Below are 4,262 nucleotides of genomic sequence, written 5' to 3' on the forward strand. Positions count from 1 at the left end.
TCTTGGTTCTGGTGTTGTATTTATGTATTGAGCTTTGTCCTGGTGCTGTGTGTGTGTGTGTGTGTGTGTGTGTGTGTATATATATATATATATATATATGTGTGTACTGAGCTTTGTTCTGGTGTTGTATATATGTACTGAACTGGGTACTGCGGCTGTATATATGTACTGAGCTTGGTTCTGGATATATATATATGTACTAAACTTCGTTCTGGTGCTGTATTCCTGTATTGAGCTTTGTTCTGGTGCTGTATTTATGCACTGAGCTTGTTTCTGGTGCTGTATATATGTACTGAGCTTTGTTCTGGTGTTGTATTTATGTACTGAGCTTTGTTCTGGTGCTGTTTATATGTACTGAGCTTGGTTCCAGGTCTGTATATATGTACTGAGCTTGTTTTTTTTAGGTTGTATATTTATGTACTGAGCTTGGTTCTCGGGCTGTATATTTGTACTGAGCTTGGTTCTGGTTCTCTATTTCTGCACTGAGCGTGGTTCTGGTGCTGTATTTATGCACTGAGCTTGGTTTTGGTGCTGTATATATGTACTGAGCTTGGTTCTCAGGTTGTATATTTATGTACTGAGCTTGGTTTTGGTGCTTTATATTTGTACTGAGCTTGGTTCTGGTATTGTATATTAGTACTGAGCTTGGTTCTGTGGTTGTATATATTTTTATCTTAAGGTAAAATTAGATGTTAAATCCACTTTTACCTTAACATAAGGTAAGTGTATGTGTGTGTGTGTATATGTATGTGTGTATATGTATGTGTGTGTGTGTGTATGTGTGTGTATATATGTATATGTATATATATATATATATATATATATATACAGTGACCACTAAACCCAAAGAACCATGGAGGAATCTCCGTTTTTCCAATTCACCCATTATATGGTACTTTAGATGGTGCCAATAAAAACTACAACTCCTCACGCAAAAAATAATCCTTCACACACACCAGTCCATTGACGCAAAAATAAAAAACGTATGGCTCTAGGAACGTGGCGAGTTAAAATTGAAAAAAAAACTAAAAAATTGTTTGGACTTTAATGGGTTAAAGTCAAGCCAAGGTTATCTTCCGGAAACCACTAATGGTGTAAAGCCCCGGCCCTCGTTACGGTCTCGCTCAGTATTCAGCTTCTTCTCTTTTGTACGGCTCATTCTACATTTACAGCGAATTCAAAACTGTTCCAGATCTGTAGACGCCTAAACTGAAATCTGCAAATATACGGTACCGGGTCCTCAGAGTCCGGGGGGGGGGGGGGGGGGTGGCACATTTTGTGACCTGCCTGGGGCCCATGGTACCTGCCGGTATCGGAGCTGTCACTACTGCACCCTGTGGGGGTTGTAGTCCAGGTGTTACGGCTGACCTGTGTCCCACTCCCTCTGGAGGCAATGACGACAGCCGGTCCCTCCCAGTGTACTCAGGGCCGTGTTCATCAGTTCCTGCATGTTTATAGAGGATTGTGCAACTCTTTCTCTAGTTCCCTGAGACGTCTCCTCACAGATGAGGACTGTAGGGGTCTGTGCCCGCACTGTGTGCACCCGTCTGTACACCCCTTGTTAAGCTGTAATGACCTGCAGGATGCCCGTAGAGTTGGTGGGAAGTAAAGGCCGGACACAGGCAGCAGGCCATAGGGGTAGGCTGGCATGACCAGGGGGACAGGAAGGTAAGGGGTTAACATGTAGCTTAGGAGGAGTAGTAGAGGAGTTAGAACAGAGAGTAGTGGCGGGGTCAGGGGCGGGGCTATATAGGGACGAGCAGGGGCTGCTGAGGGCCATTAACGGGCAGTCCGCACAGGATTTATCCCGCCGGCCCTCCCGCTGTTGTTTTATGCTGCATTTTCTCAGTATGGTTCTGTTTTGCTCTTTCTTTTCACAGGTGCATGGCTGGTGGTGGTTTGTCGAAGATGGAGTCACGGTGGCTGGGCGGATCGGGGGGTCCTTGGTGTTGGGGGATTCATCGTGGGAATGGTCCCTCCCAAATGATACAACTGGTCAGTAGTCTGGCTTATTTTGGGCTCCTGCTGGGTGGTGTCCCGGGGAGTGGTAATAACGGAGCTCCTGAGCCTGCGGGGATACGGCTGGGGGCAAACATATATATGGTGGGCAGTTTGGCATCAGACTTTTGTATCTCCGAGGACTCCCCTTTCTCATTGTGTATTTTTATTGATGAAAATAATGTTTGTTAATAAACTGGCTGCCGTGGCCAATTGTATCCGACCCAATGTCTCGCAGTGTTTACTGGAAGGGGTGAGTTGAGTTGGGATAATAAAGGGGATGGGGCCTTAGTAACCGGGATAGGACACCAACATACGGAATCCCATGGTCGTGGCCCAATCTCTCCACCATGAGCGGGCAGCGCACTGAACACCCAGCAGACACTGAGACCCCCTAATGTGACAGCCACAGACCGGCCGCGATGGAGATCAACGTTTACAGCAACTAACGTTAACCCCTTAATGACCAAACCATTTTACTCATGTTTTTTATCCTCCCATTCCAAGAGCCATAACCTTCTTATTTCTCTGTCGCTGCGTCAGACCTTGTTTTTGCGAGATGAGTTGTGTGTTTTTTAATGGCACCATTTTTGGGGTACATATAATTTATTGATTTGGCTTTCAGAACATTTTTTGGGAAAGAATGCAAAGAAAATTATGTTGTTTTTTACGTTTTTTTTTTCTTGTTTACCGCGCGGTAAAAATAACATGTTCACTTGATTCTACAGGTCGGTACGACTGCGGCCGCGCCAAATATGTCTAGTCTTATTTTAGGTTTTAGTACTTTTTGCGCAATAAAATAGCGCCATAGTCTGAGCGCCAGAACTTTTTTATTTTTCTATCGATGTAGCCGTATGAGGGTTTGTTTTTAGCGGGATGAGTTGTCGTTTTTATTGGTACCATTTTGGGGTGTATTTAACTTGTTGATTAACTTTTATAATTTTTTTTGAGGGGAGTAGGGAAAGAAAATAACCCCAGGAATTCCACCAATGATTTTTTTTGACCTTGCGCCGCGCAGTGTAACGAATAAGTTCTGTTTGTTCCACCGGTTCTTACGATTGCGGCAGTACCTAATATGTTGTTTTTTGTTTTTTTTACAGTGACCCATTTTGAAAGTGATCAAATACTTTTTAATAAAAAAAAGGGTTTTTATTTATGGGGGTACTTTATAACTTTTATTAAACTTTCACTTGAAGCAGCGATTCTTTGATCCCTTGCATAATGCTTTGGAATGCTCACTATAGTGTAAAACTGACACGCAACATATTAGGACATGCAGGGCCGGCTCCAAGTTTATGTGGGCCCTTGGGTGACACAGACTTAGTGGGCCCCTTTGCAGAGGAACTCACGGCGGCAGAAAACGGCACTTTATGCTCCCAGTTTGTACCCCCATAAATTTAATGCCCACTCTAGATAGTGCCACGCAGCCCCTCCTCCCAGGTAGTGACACGCAGCCCCTCCTCCCAGGTAGTGCCACGCAGCCCCTCCTCCCAGGTAGTGCCACACAGCCCCCCTCCCCTCTCTGTAGGTAGTGCCTTTGGGGACTGGTTGGGGACTCCTTTGATAATCCCCAACCAGAGCATTGCCGTTGCTCTGGCCAGGGATTCCGCTTCAGAAGGAGCCCCTGACGTCACTGTCCATATATGCACAGTGATGTCCCGGGCAGAGCTCTACTAGCACTCTGCATGCTACTCCTGCTCTGCTCCTGACATCACTATCCATATATAGACCGTCATGTGCGGAGCAGAGCTGAAGTCCAAGGCAGAGCTCAAGCAAAGACTCTGCTCTGTTACTCCGGCTCTGGGGAAACCCCTGACATCACTGTCCATATATGGATAGTGATGTCTAGGGCGATACCAGAGCCAAAGTCGCGGGCATAGCACTACTAGCACTCTGCCTGGGACACTGCTCTGCTCCTGACACCACGGTTTATATATGGATAGTGATGTCAGGGGCTTTCCAAAAGACGGAGTCCCGGATCAGAGCCGCTTCTAGCTACCTCCCTGCTCTGCCATAACATTGAATAGCATCTGCGTCACTACTGCTGTAGCAGCCATAGTGGCTGCTAGCGGGGCCACTGCATTGGGGGGGGCAGTGATGGGCCCCCTCATGCCCCGGGCCCTGTAGAGGCTGCTACAGCAGTAGTTACGCCGCCTCCTAGACAGGGGCTCTCTCTAGAATCAGAATCCTGTCGGCAACACTCTGGCCGGGGATTACAAGCCTGGAGGCGCCAGCGTCGGCACCCGGCGGCAGAGTGGGCCCCC

At 46.7% G+C, this 4,262-nt stretch overlaps 1 long non-coding RNA gene across 1 annotated transcript; it reads left to right on the top strand.

Moving 5' to 3' along the window:
* The first annotated feature begins 1,499 nt into the window (after positions 1–1,499).
* LOC142710424 (uncharacterized) lies at positions 1,500–2,221 on the top strand. Its single transcript, XR_012869474.1, has 2 exons — positions 1,500–1,638; positions 1,881–2,221. It is a non-coding gene; the product is annotated as an uncharacterized LOC142710424 (long non-coding RNA).
* The last annotated feature ends 2,041 nt before the right edge of the window (positions 2,222–4,262 follow it).

The sequence above is a fragment of the Rhinoderma darwinii genome, unplaced genomic scaffold (assembly GCF_050947455.1).
Source record: "Rhinoderma darwinii isolate aRhiDar2 unplaced genomic scaffold, aRhiDar2.hap1 Scaffold_4245, whole genome shotgun sequence".
In the NCBI taxonomy this organism is placed as follows: domain Eukaryota; kingdom Metazoa; phylum Chordata; class Amphibia; order Anura; family Rhinodermatidae; genus Rhinoderma; species Rhinoderma darwinii.